Here is a 17933-nt window from a genome sequence, read left to right as displayed (position 1 = left end):
GTTGCACCATTCAGAATTACATTTTTAGGGTGTTGGCAATGGTCCTGTTGCCATAACTTAGATCAATAGAGAGTATGAGTTGTACAGCAGCGCATCTCTGATCTTGCTTGTTGAACATTGTGTCACTTTTAGACATGATAGACGGCTCCTATCGCTCTTGGGATTTGTATACAACTGGCCAACTAGTAGATGGTCTGCAACATAAAAAGAAAACCAGTTTTCATCAAATGGAAATGGAATCATGTTGCTTTTCTATTGTGGCAATTTTATGATTCTCTTCTATGTTTTATGTTTATGTGATCCGATACTGGTTAAACGGCTCCACATGTGAAGCTATCCCCGTCACAGGTCACACAAATGTGACCTGCGCTCGTCCTTCGCAAGGTATCTCAGCGTAGTAGGACCCGTCAATCCATTTGATCGGAATCAATTCCAACTTTGGGTTGATATGCTGCTGCTTCATTGATCTGTCACGCTGGAAGGGAATCAATCTCATGCACATAAAAGAAAGACTCGATTATCTATTCGTTAATTCAAGATGTACAAAATATATACAATTGCCCATATTTGACAGACTCCACTAAACCGAAAAAAAATAACAATAGATTGATTTCTCTCTCTCGAGATGGCGATGGAAGGATGCAGGAAGATGGGGGGGGTGACAACCCTTCGATTGGATTCTCTCAAAATCTCAGCTCGATCTGCCGATTTCGGCATGAGGACTCGTCTATGTAGTGAGGTGACGGGGTGGCAGAGACCACTTCTTGGACCAATTACAACTAGCTACGTCACCTCATGTGAGGTCCCATCTTCCCCTGGTTGCACCTGTGGATTGCAGGCTCTGTTCTTACGATCGAAAGGTTAACCCCGTGACCTTGTTGGTCTAGCAACTGCACTCAAAGGCCAAACAACACTGAGTCATCACTCATTGGCATCGGAAATGAAATTATGTTTTCGTTATGACTCTTATAGTGATATGAAGTTGTCGTTTTCATACAATAATGGAATTTATAAATCAAATCTTTCTTTCAGCAGGGTTTGGTTGCTGTTGTCCGGGCACACAACGATACTTAATGAATAAAACAATCATATCTTCCCAGCATTCGCCAATGTTTCAGGAGTCTCAACCTCCCCCCAGTGGGGAGCCCAATCGCTCCTTGAGACGGTCACATCACACACACACACACACACACATATATATATATATACTAGCTGTACCCTGCCACGTGTTGCTGTGGCTCAATTTGGTGTAATGGAAAAAATCTAAAAAAAAAAAAAAAAAAAGAGAAAATCCATGTTTCTTATATTCTTAGTACAGCAATCGTGAATAATCTGCTCCAAAAATTTAAAAAAAGAAATTGAAAGAAAATGGTACTCTTGCAGAATTTGACCCAGATCCTTGGGAGTTTCCGTCAATCATGGCTTGGGCTCGACCAGCAATCACTGGATTAAAATTAGCGTTGTTCAAATGTTTAAACGCTAAATCGAGTTTTTTTTTTGTTGCTTTTTGTATTAAAAAATGTGAGTTTTTAATTAGTATTTGGGTGAAGGGTTTTTTTCTGTTTATTTTTTGACACTTGTTGACGTAAAGTAATTTGTAAATTTGGTGCTTATGTATTTTTGGTATCACACTATTTTTAAATAGATTTTCCAAGTTAAATTTAAATTTCATTATATCTTTTTTTTTAAAAATAAATTGTTAGTTGGAAGCACAGAATAGTTACAAAACACCCTCCCCTACGCATGGTAAGACTGTCTGAGAAAATAATAGCGGTATTATTTCATCACGATGCCAAAATGCATATATACTATGGATTTTATTGGAAAAACTATTCTGTACTTTCACCTAACAATTTATGATTTTAATAAAAAAGCATTCATATTTACTTATATAAAACAACTTCTGTTTACAAAAATAAGTGTTAAAAATAAAAATGCTTTCTTGAAAAAAAAAACAACTTTACTTTAAGCTAACAATTTAAGGTACAAAAAAATAAAAAACATTAATCGGCTGACGTATATGAATCAGACTCCATTGCTAAATAGGCACCGGCTAAATGTTGAACGTGCCATCCATGTTTTTTTCTGAATGGATTTTGCCACATTTTATTTTAATTTAAGAATTTTTTATAACTGCAAACACGCATTATATATTCAGACAATGATTACAACAGAAATGGTTTTGTTAAACTTCTGTACATCGTTATTTACTTCAAATTTCTGCTCCACGATGAATTCCCTGAAAAAGACCTTTCTGGTTAACATCTACTCTCGACGTATTAAGGCCAATTTTTATGAATTTAGCTGATTTTTTTTTAAAGGATTTTGGTCTTTGTAGCCCTCCCCCCTTTTTTTTCTTTGTTTGACTTGAACTTTGCGCCTTTCAGATTATTTTATATAAATAGGTAAATTTTTATAATAGCACCAACTCCAAAGAAGTCGACTTTTATATGTTTCAACTCCAAACACACTTTCACAATTTTTTTTGGCCTGATATAACAAACAACTATATTTTTCAGCACGTTAACATAGGTGTTTCACTGTTTATGTACAAAAAAATCGACCAAAAAGCGTGAAATTGTAAAAAAAAAAAAAAGGCCAAAAATGCGTACCCCCCCAAAAAAACCCATTAATTAAAGAAATGCATGCTGCGGTAGGAGTGTAAAAAGCCGCCATTAAAAAAGGAGTGATTATTTAGACTCACTATCTTTCGAAGCTTATAACAATATGAATAATGTTATTTAAACCCTATTTTTTTTCCAATAAAAGGAACAAAGACCAAACTTTAAAATAATAAAAGGTTTTATCGAAAAATATACAATATATTTTCAAAAATTGGTTTTCTTTAAAAAAGATTTCACGAAATTCAATGAATTTTAACTTAGTCTAAGTATAATAAATATATATGAATTCAAAAAATCACTTACCTATATAAAATACTAATCAATGGATGCTTCCATTCTTCATTTATTAGTATTTGTCCATATTTATATTTTATATTCCATGTATTTTTTAAACAGAAGAATTTTTTAAACAACTATTTGAAAAGACTGCCATTATGTAAGCATTAACCGGTGTTATCTAGCCGGTATTTCTTCCTGTTTTGAAATACGGATGGATAGCAGACGTAAAAACAACACATACGTGTAAGCCGTCAAGCCTTGTGCGTGAAGAAATATATGTCACCATAGATAAAAAGTAATCACATTTTACTTATCAGTTTTTGCCTTAAAAATAAACACTCAACGAATTTTAGATTTTTTTTCTTTTCTCAAAGAAATACATGAGTTTTTGATTTAATATATTTTATTTCTACTTTATGGAGTGAATTTTTTTTTAAATATCTAAAAAAAAACATTAAATGAAATAGAAAAGAATTGTAATTCTACGAAAGTTTCTGGATTATAAGGTTTCACTTACAAAAAAAAAAAAAATTCAACATGGTTTAAAAAAAAAGGGTTTTAAACTTTGGACTTTACAGGTAAATTTGCAAATAACTGTTCGTTTTTTGTTTTGAATTAGCTTATTTTATTTATTGATCTTTTATCTTCAATTTCTGATATATAAATTTGAGGTGAGAAAATTAATTATTAAAATTTTAATAGACATTTCAAAATGGGGGACGGGTGAATTTACAAAAAAAAAAAGTTTGTCTAAAATATTATATTCGGTTTATTGGAAAGAACATAAAATTTTACATTGAACCTGAAAATATCGTAAAAATTTAACTAATAGAAAAATTTTGATAGATTTCTTAAGTTTAAAAATTGAAAAAAAAATTAACTTATAAAATTCAATTGATTTCATTACGTAAAAAAAAAAAAAATGGCTGCATGAACGCGCACAGTCACATTGTAAACACGGTTTTTTTAAATATAAAAAAATAATATTTCTATTATTTTTTAAAACACATTTAATAGTTTATTTTGGAAGTATATTCCATAAAGAAAATAAACAACCCACTTTAAAAAGAGAAATTACGAGATTTTTTATATTTTATTCGCAGTTTTATGGTAGGGGTGTCAAAAATTCCCCTCAAATCCTGACACACCTATCAAACACCTTATCAAAAATTCTCAAATAAAAAAACAGTGTGGCAAAATCCAATTAGAAACACTTATATATTAACATTTACTAATTTGTGGATTGTTTTTATGTTACTATATTTATGTATTGTTTTATCATTACTTTTCTATAGTATCTATCTAAAAATTTACTTTATTTATATGATCTATCGTTGTTATCTTACTTCCTAGTTATCTATAATTGTCATATTTATGTTGCGCTTCTAAGCTATATAGATGTAAGAAATCTATTGCTATCAGTGTTTCACTGTCTCTGTTTATGAGTTTACTATCACCTCTTAACTGTTACAAAAATTGTTTAATCTAACCTTATATGTTTGCTATGTCTCAGTATTTGCTTCGATTTTAGTTTATTGATATTTCAAGAGTAGGTTTCCTTATAATTTATATTTGATTTATATTTTCTATATCAAACAAAAGTTATACTCTAATCTCTTGTTTTTCTAAATCATTTTTATCCCATTTCCCTTATGTATATTTATTTACTTATTCGTTTGTATATCTTCTATTTTTTGTTATTCTTTTTATTTAGTCTGGTCTAATGTGGGATAACAGGAATTTATTCTCATGCAGGCATCCCTGTACTACATCTAGGCGCTTATCAAATAAATCTTCCTTAGATTAATGATGTGATATGATTCAAGAATACAAAGGTTACATCTTTTCGATTTATTTGGTTTATAATTACTAGCCCTCCCTAGTATGGACCATTTTAATTTATATTCAGAGTTTCCTAATTCATTAACCTAGTGCTGTGTTATTTATCTTCTTACGTTTCCTGATTCTATTATCCCTTCTAAAATGGGGGGGGGGGTTCACCTCAAATACACAAACGGAATGTTCAAGAAAGATTATCGCTACACTCCTCTGTCTCTTCTCTCTTGGCTGGCCGGGAATCATCTCCCAGCACCCAGAAATGAACATCGTTTTATAGGTTCCATCTTCACGCACACACGAGATTATGCGAGAACGGACGAAATAAAAATGCTGGCCGCCATGTTTGTTCTTCCTTTTCTTCGCCTGTACTCACTCGCTGAGCACCCACGGTAAGACTTCTCTTTCTTGCTTCTAACCACATGCCTCCCTGATCTCAAGATCACATTTCATAGTCTCTCATCCACTGTGGCGGTCGCCTCTCTCTACTTGGCCTCTGAGGTGTCTCGTCCTCCTCCTGTGGCTGCACACTCCCCTCCACTGCTTCGCCCTCAACTGGTCTGACGTCAAGAATGTGCCTCGGGACTCCTCCCACCACAATGTTGTTACTAGTGTTCCTCCCAGTTACGCGACCCCTACTCCATTGTGTGGTGCAGCGCGCCCCCGGTGGCTTCACCCATACCTCGTCCCCGAGTTTAATTGTCCCTGTGGCCTCTACTTCTCGGCTTGCCGGCTCCACCCTGGGATGCCTCCAGGAATATGCAAACATTGACAGTTGCGGGACCGTCTCTGGTACTTGTCCCAGTTTAGGCGACATGTTATACCAGAAGACGGCTTGCTCAGGTGAGGTGCCTCCTCTTTCCGCAACTGCCTTTATGGTGCGGTGGTTTCTCTCTACGATCCCGTTGCCACTGGGTCTGTAGGCAGCTCTGAAAAATTGTTGGATCTTCCATTTCTTCAGTACTTCTGTCACTGCTACTGACTTGAACGCAGTCCCGTTGTCGGTTAACAACTCTTCCACGGGGCCTCGCTCCAAAAACACCTCATCAAAGATTGCCGCTATTTCATTGCCTGTTCCTCCACGTAGCTTCTTCCATAGAGCAAATCGCCCGGGCCCACAGTCAATCATGGTAAGGTAAAGTTCACCCCTGTAATGGGTGACATCGCATGCCAGTCTCTCCCAGGTCCCACTCACCTCCAATTGGCCAGCTTCATGCGTGCTTGGAGCAGGATCAATCGACTGACATCTGTCGCATGTCCTGACCACTTGCCTCACCTGCTCCTTGGTGATCCTCGGGTCGACTTTTTTCACTAAGTACCAAGTCCTCTCTACCCCCATATGGTGCAAATTGTGCAGTTCTCGCACACCAACATCATCTAGATCCGATGCAGCAACAACATCTTTCTTTGGCAACAGCCAACTCTTCTTCACTCTCGTGAGAGCATCTGCTCGGTTCTTTTCAGAAGCAACCATGTCTACGTGAAGCTTCAAACAAAACTCTTGCATCAGCTCAGCCAGCACCCCAAGCCTGCGCTTCACTAACATCTCAGCAGCCCCTCTCGTTTTTATCCTTTTTTCGCTTGAAATGAGAGACTTTAGCCAAGCAAACACCGTGGCGGAGTCTGTTTTGATGCAGATGTCACGTAGTCCCCATTTCAAGGCCAGATTGACTCCTTTTATTGTCGCGTCTAATTCCGCCACATTGATGTGGCTGACGTCATTCTTTTTCCTCAACCAGGCTGCATCTTCTGCAACTACTCCTCCAATTTCCAAAACGACCCCTGTTGCAATGCTGCTCGCATCGCACCACACGATTCCATCCAATGTTCGCGGTATGTTCCAGGTTCCCCGGACTGGGTCTTGCCGTTCTGCTTTTTTCAGGAGCTCTTCCATCATGGCGACCGTTCTTTCTCCCACCTTATCATTCCATCCTTGTCCTTCGGCGTGTCTCTTTATGTAGCTGCATGCTGGTCTAAGCCAGCTAGCAATGGGGTAATGTCCGATCAACTTTCCGTATATGGAAAAAAGTTCACGTCTGTTGAGCTCCTGCTTCAGTTGTGGGATTTCGTTTCCCCTGCGAAACTCTAGGCCGCCTGACGCACCTCGTTTCAGTTTTAGGCCCAAAGCAGCCCCTCCGTCTAATTTTTCCGGCTCTTTGGCAACCAAGCCGAACTTCTTCAAATGAGCTACCACCTCCTTAGCAGTTACCACAGTCTCATTCACCAGAATGTCGTCTATGTATGAGCTCACTACCCCATCTCCCTTTCCCATTGTCTCCAGAATCTTCCTGAGGATAGTTGACATAATCTTGGGTGCCGAATTTAACCCGAACCCTACTCGCGTAAGGCAGTAGGTTTTGCCTTTGTACTTGACTAACTGATATTTCCAGAGCTTCTTGACAACATGGAGTTGCAAATAGGCAGATTTTAGATCTACCAATGTAGATGCACCATCATCTGCCTCCATTCCCTAATGGTCTCACTGCACACATCTACGGTGTCGCCTCCCGTATGGCACTTAACATGGCCGTTCAGCTCTCGGAAATCCAGGACCGGTCTTACTTTCCCTTTAGTTGTTTGCAGAACGGCCATCAACGGCAAAATGCCTGACTCCACATCATCCGTCCAAGGCATCAGTATCCCTTCCTCAATCCATCGGTCGACTTCCTGCTCAAACTCCTTTCTCGCCCCTCCTCTAAGCGAATTTGTGTAGCACGCCACCCTGTTTGTCAGCGATGGCGCTTGATGTTTCCATGTCCACTCCACCGTCCACCGCTCTCCGTCGAATTCGGCTCGGAAGTCCTGATATTTGATCGACAATTTTCTTTCCTCCCCGGCCTTGTTGATCCCTCTGGGAGCATTCTCCGTCACCGCGCACTCAGCTAGTCCGAACCTCACATTGTCACATGTGATGGTAACACCTCCAAGGCGGCATATAACATCCATTCCAATGATGGCTTGGACACCAGGCACCAGGCGATCAGTGACAATTGCATGGACCTTCATCCGACGTTCAGCAATATCAATAGTGACGGTCTTCTTCCCTCGACACTTCACTCGCGACCCATCGAATGCCACTACTTCACCCTTCCCTTTCCATCTTCCGACCAGGGTAGTGTGCACCATGGTAGTGGTGCAGCCAGTGTCAATCAGGGCCATAATTTCCCGTCCTTCCACCGCAATCTTCTGTTTGGGCATCTGCTGCGGGTGCGCCTCTATTCTCGAATCGGGGCGGCCGCTGGCGCGTCGGCCTCCCCTCGCCAGTTTCCCGAACTTGTGCATTTTACTGCTAAATGGCCTCTTCGATTGCATTTGTAACACACTGTCCGTTGCAAGAACTTCCTGCAGTCTCTTCTCATGTGTGGTCCCCCGCATTCGAAGCATGCGATCCCCGGGTTTGGCAGATTACTGCCCACATCCTGCTGTACCGTTGCTGTCGTTCCTCCAGGCTCCGTGGGCTGGGTGCTCACTAAAATTTTCGCAGTTCTAAGCAGCTCACTCACATCCAGCGTCTCCACCCCCGGTACCTGCTGCAACCTTTTCGATATTTCTTCCGGGAACCCGGTAACAAAAGTCATCTTGACTACGTGACTCGTGGCATGTCCTCTGATGCCCGACAACTCAACCAATCTCCTTATCTCATTCGCATAGACATCCACAGATTCACCAGTCCACCTCTTCTCTTTCAACTTATTAAAGGCCTCGAAAGGCCCCTCTGCGAAAGCTTCGATCAGTCGACCCTTGATGGTGTCTGCATCACCCTGTTCCCGCTCGCTGAGCTCCAAATAGAGGGCCAGTGCGTCCCCTTCCAGAAACAGTGGTATTACTGCGGCCACATCATCCAGCTTCTGAATCCTTGCTACAAGGTCCACTTTTTTAAGCCACGCCACCACATCACCGTCGCCATTAAAAGGCTTAATCATATTGCTTAAACCTGCGTTGGCCATCGCCGAAATAGCTTGACGTAAAATGGGGGGGGGTTCACCTCAAATACACAAACGGAATGTTCAAGAAAGATTATCGCTACAGTCCTCTGTCTCTTCTCTCTTGGCTGGCCGGGAATCATCTCCCAGCACCCAGAAATGAACATCGTTTTATAGGTTCCATCTTCACGCACACACGAGATTATGCGAGAACGGACGAAATAAAAATGCTGGCCGCCATGTTTGTTCTTCCTTTTCTTCGCCTGTACTCACTCGCTGAGCACCCACGGTAAGACTTCTCTTTCTTGCTTCTAACCACAGTTATTACTACTATTATCGTTATCATTGTCATTTTCATTGTTATTGGTATTTGTTTCATTATCTATCTTTAACTTGAAGGTTGTTAGGTGGTTACGGAATCTATCTTTGAATTGGCACTTTATCTTCACTATATTGTTCCTGGGTTTCCTTACACCTATCTTTCCTGATTTTATTCAATTTTGCATTGTTGGAGCTTATTATAATTTGGTTAAGGAAGTGTTTATCAATAATTTGGCAGAATTCTTTCGGAATATTATTGTTGATGTAGTCACTGTATGGCGGATTAAACCAGATCTGGTCATTTCGCTTGTTTTTTCTCTTATTTTCTCTGTTGAGTTAGATGCCTCTCTTTCATTATTACTTTTTGTGTTTTTTTACCATTTTCTTTTTCTTTTACTTTTTCCTTTACTAATTTTATTCATAGCCATATTATATGATATAGCATTCGACGATGTATTAATTTTCCCACATTTTCGTTTCTATTTTGAATTTCTCTCAAATAACTAATTCGTCTGTTGTACCAGGATCTTACTAATGCTTGGTTATTATATTATTTATTTCTATTAAAGACTTGCTTGCTTTGCGATAATTTAGAAATTCTTTTTGAGATGCTAATGATGATTTGCTTTGTAGTCTATGTAGTTTGGTTTATAGTAAGGTTCGTATCCATTTCAAGGTTTAGTGTTACATCTAAGAGTATACTCTTATGAAAATTAAAAGAACATGCGTTTTCAAAAATTGTGAATTGAACTTTAATATATATGATAACATGATTGCAGAATTCTCCTCTGGACCAAAGTACACTAGGCTTGCACCAACAAATGCCACATACAAATTTATTATCCACCATCTTATGTAACTTTAGAACACTGTTTTATACACATTTATTCATTATAATAAAATCTTACATTACATCTGATGAGAAACAACATCATGATCAACAACTTTTTTATAGGAAGTAGTTTGTATGTTCCCCTCTAAATAAAAAGTACTATCGCTCCCAGTCGACACTGGGATTTATTATTGTTGTGAGGGAATCATCCTCCAAATGGACTGTTCTATCCATTATATAGACCATAGACCTTTTGATCCCAGGTATGGATTAAACACCAGAGCGACCCTCGCCTGCTCGGTGATGTTTACTATTCTTTTCAGTTGTAACCTTTTGAAACAAAAATGTAGTAGGCAAAAAACATAAATGTTCTGTCAGCAACAGTACAACTTCAAAATAGTCAACATCGCCCACCTCCAGAAGAGAGGGAATTCCTGTCCGTGATAACCGTGGTAAAAAAAAAAAAGACACACTTCAATCGCCAGAAACACCCACACACACAATTTGCAGGACACTGCCGACTCGTCTCTAGCCTCCTGCTTTTATAGTGGCCGGGAATTATCCATTTGCATAATCACATGAGAAAGAAACGTGATTTTCCGAGAGTTGCATGGGGTAAACGCTAATAAAAACCCCCGGACGCCATCTTGGAATTCTCTTTTCCCCCCAACCAGTGACACAACAGACGTACCCGAGGTAAGCTCTTTTTCCCCTCATTTTAGTTATTGCTATTTCTGCTACACTCCCCCCTGATCTCATGATCACAAATGGGGCAGGGGGGCAGTCGTCTCTGTCTGGTACTTCTCCGAAGAACCGGAGGCAGCACTTCCTCCCTGCCATCCTCCTCATCGCCATTATTGCCACCAGTTTGCTCCATAGGCGGTGTTTCACAATCAGGGCAGGAGGGCAGTATTCGTCTCTGTCGGGTACTCCTTCGTAAAGGCAAGACGGGTGGTCCTTCCTCCGCTTCTTCAGTATGTACATTATATGGCTCAAAATCCTCTCCGTCGTCCTGCATCATACTCTCTGTCTTTTCAGAAGACATCATACTGACTGAGTCTCCCTCTTCCTCCGATGTAACAACATAATGGCGAGGGCGTAAATCCTTCACGTGACAAGGCACACCGTCCACCAAAATCGACTGAGGGCTGATCACCTTGGTCACCTCACCCTTGCCGAACCTCGTGGTACATCTATTTTGCGGTCTTTTGACCCATACGCGATCTCCAACCTGGTAAAAGCTGTTCTTGGGACCTGGGGATGCAGTTGCGAGATTGGTCTCCTTTACTCGAACTTCGTATTGATAAATCCTGTTGGCAGGCGCAGTGGAGGGAGATGTGTCGTCTCTTGGTGTGATGTTATACCAGTAGACAGCCTCCTGTATGGGACAACACATTCTAGCCGCTATTCGTTTCACTGTACGGTGACATCGCTCCGCTATGCCATTTCCGGCTGGAGCGTATGCACAACGGAATCGCAAGTGAACTCCCCATTTACATGCAAATGCTTGGAACATATTGCTGCAGAAAGCTGTGTCATTGTCTAAAAGGAGTTCATGCGGCGCGCCACGCTCGAGGAACACTGCCTCCAACTGATGAATCACGCTTGCCGAGTCCTGCCTTGCCAATTTCCTCCAAATGGAGAAACACGATGGACCACAGTCTGTTAAAGTTAAAAAATGGAAGGTGCCATAATGCGTGATATCCATTCCAATTCTCTGCCAATTCTCGTTAACTTCCAGCTTTCCCTTTTCCCACCTGACTGGCGCTGGGTCAATGGACTGACATTCCTCGCATTTCTGTATGACCGTTCTGACAGTTGCTTTTGTCGTGGTTAGACATCTTCTCCTGACAAAGTAGGTAGTGCGTCGCACCCCCGGATGTCCACTATCTTTGTGAATAGCCATGATTTGACTCTCATCCAGCTCATCTGTGTGGACCGCGCCTATCACTGGGTCAAACCGTTTTTCTTTTTCATTGCCTCAAACCACCGCTGTGGCACTCGTGGCAGTCGGTCAGCAATGTTTCGTGCTGATGGAACCAGCGTCACATCCACTGTCAGCCCGTACTCTTTCATGAGTTCCTTAAGAGTGCTTAATCGCCTCCTAATAAGCATCTCGCTTGCTGCTTTGGTGCGTACTCGTGCCTTTCCAGTTAGCGTGTCCGAGACCCAATGGTATATGCAAACAGAATCTGTCTTTATGCGTAGCACCTTGCTCTGCCACTGGAGAGCCAAATTGATGCCTTTCAATACGGCATCCAGTTCAGCCAAGTTGATATGTTGAGAGTCATCTTCAGGTCGCAGCCAACATGCATCTTCCAACACAGTTTCACACATCTCCAAGGCTGCCCCAATTGCTAGGGAGCTAGCATCGACCCATACATTCAGCTCTTTGCCGTCCACACACCAATTTCCCTGTGCCGGATCGTTCTGCTGCGCAGATTTGAAGGTTTCGAATATCATACGATGTAGTACGGCGTCCCTTGCTTCATCATCCCAGCCCTTCATTACCGAACTTACTCTCCTTCTGAGTATTCCGCAAGCCACACGAAGCCAACCGCACACCGGAAAGTGCCCGACAAGTCAACCACACAGGGAAAAGATTGTTCGTCGCGTAACAATACTGGGAGCCTCCGGAATTGCATTTCCTCGCTTCCACCGCAGTTCATTGCGTTCCATCCTGACTGCCAATCCCAGCACCCGTGCACCGTCCTTCAACTGCTCCGGGTTCTTGCACTCCAACCCGAACTGCGCGAGGTGTTCTCTCACATGGGTCGCGGGCACCACGTCTTCATTGACAAAAATGTCATCAATGTAAGCAGATGCTGCGCGGCTTATAACTTCTTCCTGAGATAGTACTTCGCTGACAATTGCTCTCATTATCAAGGGAGCCACATTCAAACCAAACCCCAGACGGGTCAGACAGTATTTTTTTCCATCGATTTCCACAGTCTGGTATGGCCACAGTGTCTCATGGACCCGGACTTGTAGGTATGCTCTTCTGAGGTCCAGTAGAGACACGTTAGCACCTTTTTGTCTCCACTCACGCAGCTTAGCTGCACAAACATCTGCGTTGGCCGTAAATGCGTCTACGTAATGATTTAGCTCCCGGTAGTCCATCACCGGGCGCACTTTGGCTTTGTTCTGCTGTATCACAGCCATCAGGGGAATTAGACCTTTGGGGGGTCCCAATTTATCCTCTGGGTATGGCACGAGCCAACCATTATCTATCCAGGTGTGGAGCTCCTGCGTGTATTCTTCACGAATTTCTGCTGGCACTGGGTACTCTGACACTCGATTATGTAGCCTTTCAGGGGGATGGTCCACAGACCATTTCCACGATGCGGTCCACGTTCGGTTTTGATGGTCAAAGGTAGCAGTGAAATCTGGTTCATCGATAGAAATGGCTGCGCATTTAATACTTTTCCTGGCGCCCAGCCGCACTGATCCTGTAGGCTTGACAATGACACCTCCTAGAGCTTTTATGGCGTCGATCCCTAGAAGCAAGTCAAATCCCAGTGGCTTGCCATGCACCACCAACACATCGACTCTGGCAGACACACCTTCATCAGTGGATACAGAGACTGTTCCAACACCGCAGCACGCATGGGACATTCCACCAATTGTGTTGACATTTACGTTTGTTTTTATCCAAGACCGGCACCGGTCTGCATGTAAAATTGTCCTGGAGCATCCTGTATCAATAAGCGCCAAACATCGCGTCCCGTCAACATGGATGCTTATCACCGGGAGCGTCGTGTTCACATCTTGGTTGGGAAGGAGACTGGCACTTATGCGTCCTCCCCTTGCTCGTTTCCCGAGCAGTTCCGAGCCCAGTGTCCACTCTCACCGCAACGGTAACACCGTGTTCCACGTTTTCGACAGTCCCTTGCAAGGTGGCCTTTAACATTGCATTTGAAACAGGTCACGTTAACAGGATTATTCTGGGCCCTGTTGTTGGGTGAGCGTGTGGCCGCAACCACATCCTGATTTTGTTCGCCAGTCGTCGTCAAAATTCTCGCTCTCGACATTAGCTCCCCCATGGTCAGGGCTTTGATGTTCGGCACCTGTTGAAGAGCAATTGAGATGGTGTCAGGGAATCCAGTGACAAAAATTAATTTTGTGAGTCTCTCTAAGCTTTCTCCTGTGAATCCGGCCAATCCAACCAACTGCCTGATTTTGTTGGCGTACACATCCACACGTTCACCAGCCCATCTAACCATAGTTATTTTTCTATATGCTGCAAACGCGTCATCAGTAAATGCCTCCTTTAATCGAGCCTCAATCTGGTCTATTTTCTTTTGATCGTCCTCCTCCATTTCCATGTAGAGGGCCAGCGCATCGCCTTCCAGGTATAAAGGTAGCAAACTCGCTACGTCATCCACCTGCTGAAGTTGTGCGACAAGTCTCACTTTTTCAGCCATGCTACAACGTCTCCCTCGCCAGAGAACGGCTTGATAATATCACTGCTTATCCGCACCTTCGCCATATTCGGGCCGAAATAGCTTGAAACAAAAATGTAGTAGGCAAAAAACATAAATGTTCTGTCAGCAACAGTACAACTTCAAAATAGTCAACATCGCCCACCTCCAGAAGAGAGGGAATTCCTGTCCGTGATAACCGTGGTAAAAGAAGACACACTCCAATCGCCAGAAACACCAACACACACAATTTGCAGGACACTGCCGACTCGTCTCTAGCCTCCTGCTTTTATAGTGGCCGGGAATTATCCATTTGCATAATCACATGAGAAAGAAACGTGATTTTCCGAGAGTTGCATGGGGTAAACGCTAATAAAAACCCCCGGACGCCATCTTGGAATTCTCTTTTCCCCCCAACCAGTGACACAACAGACGTACCCGAGGTAAGCTCTTTTTCCCCTCATTTTAGTTATTGCTACTTCTGCTACACCTTTTTACGTTGTTGTTCCAGTAATACATTGTTTAAACTCTATTCCGTTGTTCTGTTTTCTTTGTGGCTTATTGCAAGCCATAACACTGGCGATATTGAATTCAAAGAACGTACTCACGTTTAAAAACAGTGTTCTAAAAAACTAAACACTGACGACATTGGATTCAAGGAGCATACTAAAATCGAAATCAGACATTTTTTCTGGTTGCGATGAAATACTGTTATACGGTGAAAGGGTTGTCATCCTCCAAACCCTTCAAAAAAGAATTCTCAGGGATTTTCAAAAGGGGCATCCAGGAATAAACAGAATGAAAAGCCTAATGAGAAGTTTTGTTTATTGGCCAGCTATGGACCAAGATATTACCGACATGGTGAACAGATGCAAAGGCTGTGCTTTGGCTGCAAAAGCACCACCGATAACATATAAACCTTGGCCTAAGGCTGAACAACCATGGTCGAGGATCCACATCGATTATGTGGGACCTGTGGAGGATTTTTACTACCTGATAGTAGTTGACTCTTACTCTAAATGGCCAGAGGCACTAAGGTGCAAAAAACCGACCACGGCAACAACGATAAATTTTTTATTGGAATTGTTTGCTCGGTTTGGGGGTTGTAGACTGTTTGGTTAGCGACAACGCTACATAGTTCACCTCGACAGAGTTCAGAGAATTCTGCGAGACATATCAAGTCAAGCATATTATGACACCTCAGTACCACGCCAGAAGCAAACAAACCAGATGCGGGATCCCCAGCAAAAATCATGTTTGGCGGAAAATAAATACGTATTTGATAAACTGCTACCCAAACACATAGTACACAACAGAACCTCTACAATGCCAACGAAACGGTTTAACAGTGGAGATAATGTGTATTTTAGACATTTTAGAAATAACGTTTCTTTTTGGAAACAGGGCACGATCTTACGAAGAATCGGCCATGTTACATACATCATTCAGGGCCCAAAGTTCCAACATAAGAGGCACCTGAAACAAATCAGGAAACGCTTCTATGAGGATCAAGAAGAACCATCGCAGGACGGTAGTGAGGCGATTGAAACTGTGTATGACTGTTTTGACATAGACCCTCTAAAAAGGGATGTCAGAACCGAGACGCGTCGGCAGAAAGAGGAAACGCACAGACCCCTTGGTGGTCTGCCCCAAAAGGAAGAAATACTGATTTTCACAATCGCAGAAATCAGCTTGGGTGGGGGGTTGTTGTGGGGGAATCACCCTCCAAATGGACTGTTCTATCCATTATATAAACCATAGACCTTTTGATCCCAGGTGTGGATTAAACACCAGAGCGACCCTTGCCTGCTCGGTGACATTTACTTTTCAGTTGTAACCTTTTTACGTTGTTGTTCCAGTAATACAGTGTTTAAACTTTATTCTGCTCTGTTTTCTTTGTGGCTTATTGCAAGCCATAACAATTATGCATTATGGACAAATATGGGGTTACACTCTTATTATATGTATCATATACTTATAGACATACCATAACCTTTCTATTTTCCAATTCCCAAAATAATGATTTCTCCCTTCTTACATTTTGACGGATCTCATTGGCTGAGGACTGACTGTTCGTGCATTTTAGAATGTCTATCGTCACGCAAAAAACGAATGCTCAAGATATTATTAAACATGGCTCCACTCTATAGAAGATGCAATCGTTTACAATATAATACAAACATTGTACATCAAAAATGTTACATTTCCTTATACAGCTATACCACCGTGCTTTTGTGTTGACCTAAATCGTCCATACTGTTTACAAACACATCGTCACTTGCTGATAACTATTACTTCTACATTTTTGTTTTGGCAAATACAATTGACTAAAATTCTTTCTATAAAATCTAAATATATAAATAAATTAACCACTTACGCGATTACTACAGTCAATACTTTTGTGAGATTTGGAAGCCTTTAAACTGTCTAAAACGTTTGATTTATAAAAGTTTCTTTCTTACACGCCTCCAGATACGTACACTCTTGTAACACACGTTTTAGAGACATTATTTCGAGAGTCCATACCGTTGTAAGTTTGACATGGAACAGTTAACTGAAATGTACTCTTTTTTTTACACCTTCTCATATTAACATTACACGTTCACGCCTGTCTTCTGTGACTAACTTTAAAAATTAATAATTTTTTTTTTTCTTTTAGTGCTTGCACGGGTAACCACTGCTATTTACATCTTTTAAAGGGGTTTGCTTCATTTATTTTTATTTTTTGTATCGCTTGCACGTATAATAACTATCATTAAATGTTTTGTTTTTATTGGCAAATGCAAATAGGTCACAAAGCAAAATACATTATTTTGGCATAGTTTCCCCCCCATTACATTTTCTTGTACATTGCTACTAATTCACAGCTGTTGCAAAAAGAGAAGTTACAAGTGAAACAGAGAGAATGAAAGAATGAAAGGTAGATAATTGGGGGGATTTTATTGAAAGCAGATGAGTGCCGTACATTGTTATCACATATGTGTTATTATAGGCAAAAAATAAGACTGAAATTAAACAAAAACCAAGTGAATTTACTGTAAGCCTGGAAAAATCATGGATTGCAATAGAAAAATGCAAGCATGGAAAGTAATACGGTTATGCTTTAACACAGAAAAGTAAAGGACTAGTTATCAAAACTGGAAGAGAAAAGGACAAGATATTCCAGTAAAAAATATAGATTTATAAATTTATTAAAATATTGCAGCATTAAGAATTTTTTTTAAAATACAATTTATAATATTATATAATCAATTCTTAGTGCTGTAATATTTTAAGTTATAAATTTCTTATATTTTTTACTAGAATATCTTCTCCTTTTCTTTTCCAGTTTTAATAACTAGTCTTTTACTTTTCCATGTTTAAGTTTAACCATATTACTTTTCATGCTCGCATTTTTCTAGTGTAATATATATATATATATATATATATATATATATATATATATATATATATATATATATATATATATATATATGTATATATATATACTAGCAGGACCCGTTAACCGGTGTTGTCTAGTGGTAGCATACCCCCATCACCAGGTAAAAAAAAGCACAGCTGTTTTTATTGTTGCCCAACCCCAACCTCCCTATGTTATGATCGTCAGAATAGACACCCCATTTTGTGAGTGGGAGTGGGGTGGAAAAAAAAATTTGCCCTAAATGTAACTTTGATAATCGCTGTCAGGATTCGAATG

Source organism: Euprymna scolopes, chromosome 25 (assembly GCF_053919585.1).
Source record: "Euprymna scolopes isolate OS-2025 chromosome 25, ASM5391958v1, whole genome shotgun sequence".
NCBI lineage: Eukaryota > Metazoa > Mollusca > Cephalopoda > Sepiida > Sepiolidae > Euprymna > Euprymna scolopes.
Note: the sequence above shows the minus strand (reverse complement) of the source record.